Here is a 13,382-nt window from a genome sequence, read left to right as displayed (position 1 = left end):
CACCCGTCCCCTAATCCTAACCCGTACGCTGACACTCACCCGCGCCCTCACACGTACGCTCCCCCTAAAGCGTTGTCGTACCCTCACCTGGACCCTAAACCGTCCCCGTCCCCTAACCCTAACCCTAGCCCGAACCCTAACCCTAACCCTTCCCCGAAGCCTGACCCTCACCAGTCCCCTAATCCTAACCCGTACGCTGACACTCACCCGCGCCCTCACACGTACGCTCCCCCTAAAGCGTTGTCGTACCCTCACCTGGACCCTAAACCGTCCCCGTCCCCTAACCCTAACCCTAGCCCGAACCCTAACCCTAACCCTAACCCTTCCCCGAAGCCTGACCCTCACCCGTCCCCTAATCCTAACCCGTACGCTGACTCTCAACCGCGCCCTCACACGTACGCTCCCCCTAAAGCGTTGTCGTACCCTCACCTGGACCCTAAACCGTTCCCGTACCCTAACCCTAACCCTAGCCCGAACCCTACCCTAACCCCTCCCCGAAGCCTGACCCTCACCCGTCCCCTAATCCTAACCCGTACGCTGACACTCACCCGCGCCCTCACACGTACGCTCCCCCTAAAGCGTTGTCGTACCCTCACCTGGACCCTAAACCGTCCCCGTCCCCTAACCCTAACCCTAGCCCGAACCCTAACCCTAACCCTTCCCCGAAGCCTGACCCTCACCCTTCTCCTAATCCTAACCCGTACGCTGACACTCACCCACGCCCTCACACGTACGCTCCCCCTAAAGCGTTGTCGTACCCTCACCTGGACCCTAAACCGTCCCCGTTCCCTACCCCTAACCCTAGCCCGAACCCTAACCCTAACCCTTCCCCGAAGCCTGACCCTCACCCGTCCCCTAATCCTAACCCGTATGCTGACACTCACCCGCGCCCTCACACGTACGCTCCCCCTAAAGCGTTGTCGTACCCTCACCTGGACCCTAAACCGTCCCCGTCCCCTAACCCTAACCCTAGCCCGAACCCTAACCCCAACCCTTCCCCGAAGCCTGACTCTCACCCGTCCCCTAATCCTAACCCGTACGCTGACACTCACCCGAGCCCTCACACGTACGCTCCCCCTAAAGCGTTGTCGTACCCTCACATGGACCCTAAACCGTCCCCGTCCCCTAACCCTAACCCTAGCCCGAACCCTAACCCTAACCCTTCCCCGAAGCCTGACCCTCAGCCGTCCCCTAATCCTAACCCGTACGCTGACACTCACCCGCGCCCTCACACGTACGCTCCCCCTAAAGCGTTGCCGTACCCTCACCTGGACCCTAAACCGTCCCCGTACCCTAACCCTAACCCTAGCCCGAACCCTAACCCTAACCCCTCCCCGAAGCCTGACCCTCACCCGTCCCCTAATCCTAACCCGTACGCTGACACTCACCCGCGCCCTCACACGTACGCTCCCCCTAAAGCGTTGTCGTACCCTCACCTGGACCCTAAACCGTCCCCGTCCCCTAACCCTAACCCTAGCCCGAACCCTAACCCTAACCCTTCCCCGAAGCCTGACCCTCACCCGTCCCATAATCCTAACCCGTACGCTGACACTCACCCGCGCCCTCACACGTACGCTCCCCCTAAAGCGTTGTCGTACCCTCACCTGGACCCTAAACCGTCCCCGTCCCCTAACCCTAACCCTAGCCCGAACCCTAACTCTAACCCTTCCCCGAAGCCTGACCATCACCCGTCCCCTAATCCTAACCCGTACGCTGACACTCACCCACGCCCTCACACGTACGCTACCCCTAAAACGTTGTCGTACCCTCACCTGGACCCTAAACCGTCCCCGTCCCCTAACCCTAACCCTAGCCCGAACCCTAACCCTAACCCTTCCCCGAAGCCTGACCCTCAGCCGTCCCCTAATCCTAACCCGTACGCTGACACTCACCCGCGCCCTCACACGTTCGCTCCCCCTAAAGCGTTATCGTACCCTCACCTGGACCCTAAACCGTCCCCGTCCCCTAAACCTAACCCTAGCCCGAAACCTAACCCTAACCCTTCCCCGAAGCCTGACCCTCACCCGTCCCCTAATCCTAACCCGTACGCTGACACTCACCCGCGCCCTCACACGTACGCTCCCCCTAAAGCGTTGTCGTACCCTCACCTGGACCCTAAACCGTCCCCGTCCCCTAACCCTAACCCTAGCCCGAACCCTAACCCTAACCCTTCCCCGAAGCCTGACCCTCACCCGTCCCCTAATCCTAACCCGTACGCTGACACTCACCCGCGCCCTCACACGTACGCTCCCCGTAAAGCGTTGTCGTACCCTCACCTGGACCCTAAACCGTCCCCGTCCCCTAACCCTAACCCTAGCCCGAACCCTAACCCTAACCCTTCCCCGAAGCCTGACCCTCACCCGTCCCCTAATCCTAACCCGTACGCTGACACTCACCCGCGCCCTCACACGTACGCTCCCCCTAAAGCGTTGTCATACACTCACCTGGACCCTAAACCGTCCCCGTCCCCTAAGCCTAACCCTAGCCCGAACCCTAACCCTAAACCTTCCCCGAAGCCTGACCCTCACCCGTCCCCTAATCCTAACCCGTACGCTGACACTCACCCGCGCCCTCACACGTACGCTCCCCCTAAAGCGTTGTCGTACCCTCACCTGGACCCTAAACCGTCCCCGTCCCCTAACCCTAACCCTAGCCCGAACCCTAACCCTAACCCTTCCCCGAAGCCTGACCCTCACCCGTCCCCTAATCCTAACCCGTACGCTGACACTCACCCGCACCCTCACACGTACGCTACCCCTAAAGCGTTGTCGTACCCTCACCTGGACCCTAAACCGTCCCCGTCCCCTAACCCTAACCCTAGCCCGAACCCTAACCCTAACCCTTCCCCGAAGCCTGACCCTCAGCCGTCCCCTAATCCTAACCCGTACGCTGACACTCACCCGCGCCCTCACACGCACGCTCCCCCTAAAGTGTTGTCGTACCCTCACCTGGACCCTAAACCGTCCCCGTCCCCTAACTCTAACCCTAGCCCGAAACCGAACCCTAACCCTTCCCCGAAGCCTGACCCTCACCCGTCCCCTAATCCTAACCCGTACGCTGACACTCACCCGCGCCCTCACACGTACGCTCCCCCTAAAGCGTTGTCGTACCCTCACCTGGACCCTAAACCGTCCCCGTCCCCTAACCCTAACCCTAGCCCGAACCCTAACCCTAACCCTTCCCCGAAGCCTGACCCTCACCCGTCCCCTAATCCTAACCCGTACGCTGACACTCACCCGCGCCCTCACACGTACGCTCCCCCTAAAGCGTTGTCGTACCCTCACCTGGACCCTAAACCGTCCCCGTCCCCTAACCCTAACCCTAGCCCGAACCCTAACCCTAACCCTTCCCCGAAGCCTCACCCTCACCCGTACCCTAATCCTAACCCGTACGCTGACACTCACCCGCGCCCTCACACGTACGCTCCCCCTAAAGCGTTGTCGTACCCTCACCTGGACCCTAAACCGTCCCCGTCCCCTAACCCTAACCCTAGCCCGAACCCTAACCCTAACCCTTCCCCGAAGCCTGACCCTCACCCGTCCCCTAATCCTAACCCGTACGTTGACACTCACCCGCGCCCTCACACGTACGCTCCCCCTAAAGCGTTGTCGTACCCTCACCTGGACCCTAAACCGTCCCCGTCCCCTAACCCTAACCCTAGCCCAAACCCTAACCCTAACCCTTCCCCGAAGCCTGACCCTCACCCGTCCCCTAATCCTAACCCGTACGCTGACACTCACCCGCGCCCTCACACGTACGCTCCCCCTAAAGCGTTGTCGTACCCTCACCTGGACCCTAAACCGTCCCCGTCCCCTAACCCTAACCCTAGCCCGAACCCTAACCCTAACCCTTCCCCGAAGCCTGACCCTCACCAGTCCCCTAATCCTAACCCGTACGCTGACATTCACCCGCGCCCTCACACGTACGCTCCCCCTAAAGCGTTGTCGTACCCTCACCTGGACCCTAAACCGTCCCCGTCCCCTAACCCTAACCCTAGCCCAAACCCTAACCCTAACCCTTCCCCGAAGCCTGACCCTCACCCGTCCCCTAATCCTAACCCGTACGCTGACACTCACCCGCACCCTCACACGTACGCTCCCCCTAAAGCGTTGTCGTACCCTCACCTGGACCCTAAACCGTCCCCGTCCCCTAACCCTATCCCTAGCCCGAACCCTAACCCTAAACCTTCCCCGAAGCCTGACCCTCACCCGTCCCCTAATCCTAACCCGTACGCTGACACTCACCCGCGCCCTCACACGTACGCTCCCCCTAAAGCGTTGTCGTACCCTCACCTGGACCCTAAACCGTCCCCGTCCCCTAACCCTAACCCTAGCCCGAACCCTAACCCTAAACCTTCCCCGAAGCCTGACCCTCACCCGTCCCCTAATCCTAACCCGTACGCTGACACTCACCCGCGCCCTCACACGTACGCTCCCCCTAAAGCGTTGTCGTACCCTCACCTGGACCCTAAACCGTCCCCGTCCCCTAACCCTAACCCTAGCCCGAACCCTAACCCTAACCCTTCCCCGAAGCCTGACCCTCACCCGTCCCCTAATCCTAACCCGTACGCTGACACTCACCCGCACCCTCACACGTACGCTACCCCTAAAGCGTTGTCGTACCCTCACCTGGACCCTAAACCGTCCCCGTCCCCTAACCCTAACCCTAGCCCGAACCCTAACCCTAACCCTTCCCCGAAGCCTGACCCTCAGCCGTCCCCTAATCCTAACCCGTACGCTGACACTCACCCGCGCCCTCACACGCACGCTCCCCCTAAAGTGTTGTCGTACCCTCACCTGGACCCTAAACCGTCCCCGTCCCCTAACTCTAACCCTAGCCCGAAACCGAACCCTAACCCTTCCCCGAAGCCTGACCCTCACCCGTCCCCTAATCCTAACCCGTACGCTGACACTCACCCGCGCCCTCACACGTACGCTCCCCCTAAAGCGTTGTCGTACCCTCACCTGGACCCTAAACCGTCCCCGTCCCCTAACCCTAACCCTAGCCCGAACCCTAACCCTAACCCTTCCCCGAAGCCTGACCCTCACCCGTCCCCTAATCCTAACCCGTACGCTGACACTCACCCGCGCCCTCACACGTACGCTCCCCCTAAAGCGTTGTCGTACCCTCACCTGGACCCTAAACCGTCCCCGTCCCCTAACCCTAACCCTAGCCCGAACCCTAACCCTAACCCTTCCCCGAAGCCTCACCCTCACCCGTACCCTAATCCTAACCCGTACGCTGACACTCACCCACGCCCTCACACGTACGCTCCCCCTAAAGCGTTGTCGTACCCTCACCTGGACCCTAAACCGTCCCCGTCCCCTAACCCTAACCCTAGCCCGAACCCTAACCCTAACCCTTCCCCGAAGCCTGACCCTCACCCGTCCCCTAATCCTAACCCGTACGTTGACACTCACCCGCGCCCTCACACGTACGCTCCCCCTAAAGCGTTGTCGTACCCTCACCTGGACCCTAAACCATCCCCGTCCCCTAACCCTAACCCTAGCCCAAACCCTAACCCTAACCCTTCCCCGAAGCCTGACCCTCACCCGTCCCCTAATCCTAACCCGTACGCTGACACTCACCCGCGCCCTCACACGTACGCTCCCCCTAAAGCGTTGTCGTACCCTCACCTGGACCCTAAACCGTCCCCGTCCCCTAACCCTAACCCTAGCCCGAACCCTAACCCTAACCCTTCCCCGAAGCCTGACCCTCACCAGTCCCCTAATCCTAACCCGTACGCTGACATTCACCCGCGCCCTCACACGTACGCTCCCCCTAAAGCGTTGTCGTACCCTCACCTGGACCCTAAACCGTCCCCGTCCCCTAACCCTAACCCTAGCCCAAACCCTAACCCTAACCCTTCCCCGAAGCCTGACCCTCACCCGTCCCCTAATCCTAACCCGTACGCTGACACTCACCCGCACCCTCACACGTACGCTCCCCCTAAAGCGTTGTCGTACCCTCACCTGGACCCTAAACCGTCCCCGTCCCCTAACCCTAACCCTAGCCCGAACCCTAACCCTTCCCCGAAGCCTGACCCTCACCCGTCCCCTAATCCTAACCCGTACGCTGACACTCACCCGCGCCCTCACACGTACCCCCCCCCTAAAGCGTTGTCGTACCCTCACCTGGACCCTAAACCGTCCCCGTCCCCTAACCCTAACCCTAGCCCGAACCCTAACCCTAACCCTTCCCCGAAGGCTGACCCTCACCCGTCCCCTAATCCTAACCCGTACGCTGACACTCACCCGCACCCTCACACGTACGCTCCCCCTAAAGCGTTGTCGTACCCTCACCTGGACCCTAAACAGTCCCCGTCCCCTAACCCTAACCCTAGCCCGAACCCTAACCCTAACCCTTCCCCGAAGCCTGACCCTCACCCGTCCCCTAATCCTAACCCGTACGCTGACACTCACCCGCGCCCTCACACGTACGCTCCCCCTAAAGCGTTGTCGTACCCTCACCTGGACCCTAAACCGTCCCCGTCCCCTAACCCTAACCCTAGCCCGAACCCTAACCCTAACCCTTCCCCGAAGCCTGACCCTCACCAGTCCCCTAATCCTAACCCGTACGCTGACACTCACCCGCGCCCTCACACGTACACTCCCCCTAAAGCGTTGTCGTACCCTCACCTGGACCCTAAACCGTCCCCGTCCCCTAACCCTAACCCTAGCCCGAACCCTAACCCTAACACTTCCTCGAAGCCTGACCCTCACCCGTCCCCTAATCCTAACCCGTACGCTGACACTCACCCGCGCCCTCACACGTACGCCCCACCAAAGCGTTGTCGTACCCTCACCTGGACCCTAAACCGTCCCCGTCCCCTAACCCTAACCCTAGCCCGAACCCTAAACCTAACACTTCCCCGAAGCCTGACCCTCACCCGTCCCCTAATCCTAACCCGTACGCTGACACTCACCCGCGCCCTCACACGTACTCTCCCCCTAAAGCGTTGTCGTACCTTCACCTGGACCCTAAACTGTCGCCGTCCCCTAACCCTAACCCTAGCCCGAACCCTAACCCTAACCCTTCCCCGAAGCCTGACCCTCACCCGTCCCCTAATCCTAACCCGTACGCTGACACTCACCCACGCCCTCACACGTACGCTCCCCCTAAAGCGTTGTCGTACCCTCACCTGTACCCTAAACCGTCCCCGTCCCCTAAGCGTAACCCTAGCCCGAACCCTAACCCTAACACTTCCCCGAAGCCTGACCCTCACCCGTCCCCTAATCCTAACACGTACGCTGACACTCACCCGCGCCCTCACACATACGCTCCCCCTAAAGCGTTGTCGTACCCTCACCTGGACCCTAAACCGTCCCCGTCCCCTAACCCTAACTCTAGCCCAAACCCTAACCCTAACCCTTCCCCGAAACCTGACCCTCACCCGTCCCTTAATCCTAACCCGTACGCTGACACTCACCCGCGCCCTCACACGTACGCCCCCCCTAAAGCGTTGTCGTACCCTCACCTGGACCCTAAACCGTCCCCGTCCCCTAACCCTAACCCTAGCCCGAACCCTAACCCTAACCCTTCCCCGAAGCCTGACCCTCACCCGTCCCCTAATCCTAACCCGTACGCTGACACTCACCCGCGCCCTCACACGTACGCTCCCCCTAAAGCATTGCAGTACCCTCACCTGGACCCTAAACCGTCCCCGTCCCCTAACCTTAACCCTAGCCCGAACCCTAACCCTAACCCTTCCCCGAAGCCTGACCCTCACCCGTCCCCTAATCCTAACCCGTACGCTGACACTCACCCACGCCCTCACAAGTATGCTCCCCCTAAAGCGTTGTCGTACCCTCACCTGGATCCTAAACCGTCCCCGTCCCCTAACCCTAACCCTAGCCCGAACCCTAACCCTAACCCTTCCCCGAAGCCTGACCCTCACCCGTCCCCTAATCCTAACCCGTACACTGACACTCACCCGCGCCCTCACACGTACTCTCCCCCTAAAGCGTTGTCGTACCCTCACCTGGACCCTAAACCGTTCCCGTCCCCTAACCCTAACCCTAGCCCGAACCCTAACCCTAACCCTTCCCAGAAGCCTAACACTCACCCGTCCCATAATCCTAACCCGTACGCTGACACTCACCCACGCCCTCACACGTACGCTCCCCCTAAAGCGTTGTCGTACCCTCACCTGGACCCTAAACCGTCCCCGTCCCCTAACCCTAACCGTAGCCCGAACCCTAACCCTAACCCTTCCCCGAAGCCTGACCCTCAGCCGTCCCCTAATCCTAACCCGTACACTGACACTCACCCGCGCCCTCACACGTACGCCTTACCAAAGCGTTGTCGTACCCTCACCTGGACCCTAAACCGTCCCCGTCCCCTAACCCTAACCGTAGCCCGAACCCTAACCCTAACCCTTCCCCGAAGCCTGACCCTCACCCGTCCCCTAATCCTAACCCGTACGCTGACACTCACCCACGCCCTCACACGTACGCTCCCCCTAAAGCGTTGTTGTTCCCTCACCTGTACCCTAAACCGTCCCCGTCCCCTAAGCGTAACCCTAGCCCGAACCCTAACCCTAACACTTCCCCGAAGCCTGACCCTCACCCGTCCCCTAATCCTAACCCGTACGCTGACACTCACCCGCGCCCTCAAACATACGCTCCCCCTAAAGCGTTGTCGTACCCTCACCTGGACCCTAAACCGTCCCCGTCCCCTAACCCTAACCCTAGCCCGAACCCTAACCCTAACCCTTCCCCGAAGCCTGACGCTCACCCGTCCCCTAATCCTAACCCGTACGCTGACACTCACCCGCGCCCTCACACGTACGCTCCCCCCAAAGCGTTGTCGTACCCTCACCTGGACCCTAAACCGTCCCCGTCCCCTAACCCTAACCCTAGCCCGAACCCTAACCCTAACCCTTCCCCGAAGCCTGACCCTCACCCGTCCCCTAATCCTAACCCGTACGCTGACACTCACCCGCGCCCTCACACGTACGCTCCCCCTAAAGCATTGTCGTACCCTCACCTGGACCCTAAACCGTCTTCGTCCCCTAACCCTAACCCTACCCCGAACCCTAACCCTAACACTTCCCCGAAGCCTGACCCTCACCCGTCCCCTAATCCTAACCCGTACGCAGACACTCACCCGCGCCCTCACACGTACGCTCCCCCTAAAGCATCTTACCATCACCTGGACCCTAAACCGTCCCCGTCCCCTAACCCTAACCCTAGCCCGAACCCTAACCCTAACCCTTCCCCGAAGTCTGACCCTCAGCCGTCCCCTAATCCTAACCCGTACGCTGACACTCACCCGCGCCCTCACACGTACGCTCCCCCTAAAGCGTTGTCGTACACTCACCTGGACCCTAAACCGTCCCCGTCCCCTAACCCTAACCCTAGCCCGAACCCTAACCCTAACACTTCCCCGAAGCCTGACCCTCACCCGTCCCCTAATCCTAACCCGTACGCTGACACTCACCCGCGCCCTCACACGTACGCTCCCCCTAAAGCGTTGTCGTACCCTCATCTGGACCCTAAACCGTCCCCGCCCCTAACCCTAACCCTAGCCCGAACCCTAACCCTAACCCTTCCCCGAAGCCTGACCCTCACCCGTCCCATAATCCTAACCCGTACGCTGACACTCACCCGCGCCCTCACACGTACGCTCCCCCTAAAGCGTTGTCGTACCCTCACCTGGACCCTAAACCGTCCCCGTCCCCTAACCCTAACCCTAGCCCGAAACCGAACCCTAACCCTTCCCCGAAGCCTGACCCTCACCCGTCCCCTAATCCTAACCCGTACGCTGACACTCACCCGCGCCCTCACACGTACGCTCCCCCTAAAGCGTTGTCGTACCCTCACCTGGACCCTAAACCGTCCCCATCCCCTAACCCTAACCCTAGCCCGAACCCTAACCCTAACACTTCCCCGAAGCCTGACCCTCACCCGTCCCCTAATCCTAACCCGTACGCTGACACTCACCCGCGCCCTCACACGTACGCTCCCCCTAAAGCGTTGTCGTACCCTCACCTGGACCCTAAACCGTCCCCGTCCCCTAACCCTAACCCTAGCCCGAACCCTAACCCTTACCCTTCCCCGAAGCCTGACCCTCACCCGTCCCCTAATCCTAACCCGTACGCTGACACTCACCCGCGCCCTCACACGTACGCTCCACCTAAAGCGTTGTCGTACCCTCATCTGGACCCTAAACCGTCCCCGCCCCTAACCCTAACCCTAGCCCGAACCCTAACCCTAACCCTTCCCCGAAGCCTGACCCTCACCCTTCCCATAATCCTAACCCGTACGCTGACACTCACCCACGCCCTCACACGTACTCTCCCCCTAAAGCGTTGTCGTACCTTCACCTGGACCCTAAACTGTCGCCGTCCCCTAACCCTAACCCTAGCCCGAACCCTAACCCTAACCCTTCCCCGAAGCCTGACCCTCACCCGTCCCCTAATCCTAACCCGTACGCTGACACTCACCCGCGCCCTCACACGTACGCTCCCCCTAAAGCGTTGTCATACCCTCACCTGGACCCTAAACCGTCCCCGGCCCCTAACCCTAACCCTAACCCGAACCCTAACCCTAAACCTTCCCCGAAGCCTGACCCTCACCCGTCCCCTAATCCTAACCCGTACGCTGACACTCACCCGCGCCCTCACACGTACGCTCCCCCTAAAGCGTTGTCGTACCCTCACCTGGACCCTAAACCGTCCCCGTCCCCTAACCCTAACCCTAGCCCGAACCCTAACCCTAACACTTCCCCGAAGCCTGACCCTCACCCGTCCCCTAAACCTAACCCGTACGCTGACACTCACCCGCGCCCTCACACGTACGCTCCCCCTAAAGCGTTGTCGTACCCTCACCTGGACCCTAAACCGTCCCCGTCCCCTAACCCTAACCCTAGCCCGAACCCTAACCCTAACCCTTCCCCGAAGCCTGACCGTCAGCCGTCCCCTAACCCTAACCCGTACGCTGACACTCACCCGCGCCTTCACACGTACGCTCCCCCTAAAGCGTTGTCGTACCCTCACCTGGACCCTAAACCGTCCCCGTCCCCTAACCCTAACCCTAGCCCGAACCCTAACCCTAAACCTTCCCCGAAGCCTGACCCTCACCCGTCCCCTAATCCTAACCCGTACGCTGACACTCACCCGCGCCCTCACACGTAGGCTCCCCCTAAAGCGTTGTCGTACCCTCACCTGGACCCTAAACCGTCCCCGTCCCCTAACCCTAACCCTAGCCCGAACCCTAACCCTAACCCTTCCCCGAAGCCTGACCCGCACCCGTCCCCTAATCCTAACCCGTACGCTGACACTCACCCGCGCCCTCACACGTACGCTCCCCCTAAAGCGTTGTCGTACCCTCACCTGGACCCTAAACCGTCCCCGTCCCCTAACCCTAACCCTAGCCCGAACCCTAACCCTAACCCTTCCCCGAAGCCTGACCCTCACCCGTCCCCTAATCCTAACCCGTACGCTGACACTCACCCGCGCCCTCACACGTACGCTCCCCCTAAAGCGTTGTCGTACCCTCACCTGGACCCTAAACCGTCCCCGTCCCCTAACCCTAACCCTAGCCCGAACCCTAACCCTAACCCTTCCCCGAAGCCTGACCCTCACCCGTCCCCTAATCCTAACCCGTACGCTGACACTCACCAGCGCCCTCACACGTACGCTCCCCCTAAAGCGTTGTCGTACCCTCACCTGGACCCTAAACCGTCCCCGTCCCCTAACCCTAACCCTAGCCCGAACCCTAACCCTAACCCTTCCCCGAAGCCTGACCCTCACCCGTCCCCTAATCCTAACCCGTACGCTGACACTCACCCGCGCCCTCACAAGTACGCTCCCCCTAAAGCGTTGTCGTACCCTCACCTGGACCCTAAACCGTCCCCGTCCCCTAACCCTAACCCTAGCCCGAACCCTAACCCTAACCCTTCCCCGAAGCCTGACCCTCACCCGTCCCCTAATCCTAACCCGTACGCTGACACTCACCAGCGCCCTCACACGTACGCTCCCCCTAAAGCGTTGTCGTACCCTCACCTGGACCCTAAACCGTCCCCGTCCCCTAACCCTAACCCTAGCCCGAACCCTAACCCTAACCCTTCCCCGAAGCCTGACCCTCACCCGTCCCCTAATCCTAACCCGTACGCTGACACTCACCCGCGCCCTCACACGTACGCTCCCCCTAAAGCGTTGTCGTACCCTCACCTGGACCCTAAACCGTCCCCGTCCCCTAACCCTAACCCTAGCCCGAACCCTAACCCTAACCCTTCCCTGAAGTCTGACCCTCACCCTTCCCCTAATCCTAACCCGTACGCTGACACTCACCCGCGCCCTCACACGTATACTCCCCCTAAAGCGTTGTCGTACCCTCACCTGGACCCTAAACCGTCCCCGTCCCCTAACCCTAACCCTAGCCCGAACCCTAACCCTAAACCTTCCCCGAAGCCTGACCCTCACCCGTCCCCTAATCCTAACCCGTACGCTGACACTCACCCGTGCCCTCACACGTACGCTCCCCCTAAAGCGTTGTCGTACCCTCACCTGGACCCTAAACCGTCCCCGTCCCCTAACCCTAACCCTAGCCCGAACCCTAACCCTAACCCTTCCCCGAAGCCTGACCCTCACCCGTCCCCTAATCCTAACCCGTACGCTGACACTCACCCGCGCCCTCACACGTACGCTCCCCCTAAAGCGTTGTCGTACCCTCACCTGGACCCTAAACCGTCCCCGTCCCCTAACCCTAACCCTAGCCCGAACCCTAACCCTAACCCTTCCCCGAAGCCTGAACCTCACCCGTCCCCTAATCCTAACCCGTACGCTGACACTCACCCGCGCCCTCACATGTACGCTCCCCCTAAAGCGTTGTCGTACCCTCACCTGGACCCTAAACCGTCCCCGTCCCCTAACCCTAACCCTAGCCCGAACCCTAACCCTAACCCTTCCCCGAAGCCTGACCCTCACCCGTCCCCTAATCCTAACCCGTACGCTGACACTCACCCGCGCCCTCACACGTACGCTCCCCCTAAAGCGTTGTCGTACCCTCACCTGGACCCTAAACCGTCCCCATCCCCTAACCCTAACCCTAGCCCGAACCCTAACCCTAAACCTTCCCCGAAGCCTGACCCTCACCCGTCCCCTAATCCTAACCCGTACGCTGACACTCACCCGCGCCCTCACACGTACGCTCCCCCTAAAGCGTTGTCGTACCCTCACCTGGACCCTAAACCGTCCCCGTCCCCTAACCCTAACCCTAGCCCGAACCCTAACCCTAACCCTTCCCCGAAGCCTGACCCTCACCCGTCCCCTAATCCTAACCCGTACGCTGATACTCACCCGCGCCCTCACACGTACGCTCCCCCTAAAGCGTTGTCGTACCCTCACCTGGACCCTAAACCGTCCCCGTCCCCTAAGC

General features: G+C 61.0%; 1 long non-coding RNA gene across 1 annotated transcript in view; it reads right to left on the bottom strand.

The window, feature by feature from the left end:
- Window positions 1-1,157: 1,157 nt before the first annotated feature.
- Window positions 1,158-13,382, bottom strand: part of LOC125963352 (uncharacterized) — a 68,168-nt gene continuing 55,943 nt past the window's right edge. Inside the window, exon 3 of the long non-coding RNA XR_007475191.1 lies at window positions 1,158-1,268. This is a non-coding gene — a long non-coding RNA (uncharacterized LOC125963352). The remainder of the gene's footprint in view (window positions 1,269-13,382) is intronic.

This window comes from Orcinus orca, unplaced genomic scaffold (genome assembly GCF_937001465.1).
Source record: "Orcinus orca unplaced genomic scaffold, mOrcOrc1.1 scaffold_120, whole genome shotgun sequence".
NCBI lineage: Eukaryota > Metazoa > Chordata > Mammalia > Artiodactyla > Delphinidae > Orcinus > Orcinus orca.
Note: the sequence above shows the minus strand (reverse complement) of the source record. Positions and strands in the feature narration are given on the sequence as shown.